Here is a 477-nt window from a genome sequence, read left to right as displayed (position 1 = left end):
AATATATATATATATATATATATATATATATATATATATATATGACTCAGTTTGAAGAAGCTCGTAGAGATCATTTTGTTTTTATAATCTAGTTCTTGCAGAAAATTTGTATTTGGTACAAATACAGAAGATAACCAACCAAGAAAATGATGAGATTTTTTTTATGTATATAGAACTATGTTAATAAAAAAAAGTATTATAAATAAATAATTGTAAAAAAAATCCTATCTTCTGAATAAAATTATGGATCATCGCAGTATTTTTTTAATATACAGGTACAATATGTTTTTATTTGTTGTAAAATATTATATATTGTTCGTATTTTTCAATACACTATTAAAGGGGTCATATGACGTTGCTAAAAAGAACATTATTTTGTGTATTTGGTGTAATGAAATGTGTTTATGCGGTTTAAGGTTCGAAAAACATTATTTTCCACATACTGTACATTATTGTTTCTCCTCTATGCCCCGCCTT

General features: G+C 23.9%; 1 protein-coding gene across 4 annotated transcripts in view; it reads left to right on the top strand.

Moving 5' to 3' along the window:
• Window positions 1-477, top strand: part of LOC107721873 (mitogen-activated protein kinase kinase kinase 15-like) — a 24,131-nt gene that overhangs the window by 13,510 nt on the left and 10,144 nt on the right. The gene's annotated exons all lie outside the window — the stretch shown is intronic.

The sequence above is a fragment of the Sinocyclocheilus rhinocerous genome, unplaced genomic scaffold (assembly GCF_001515625.1).
Source record: "Sinocyclocheilus rhinocerous isolate Xijiao unplaced genomic scaffold, SAMN03320098_v1.1 scaffold90, whole genome shotgun sequence".
Taxonomy (NCBI): Eukaryota; Metazoa; Chordata; class Actinopteri; order Cypriniformes; family Cyprinidae; genus Sinocyclocheilus; species Sinocyclocheilus rhinocerous.
This window is presented reverse-complemented; position numbering and strand designations above follow the sequence as displayed.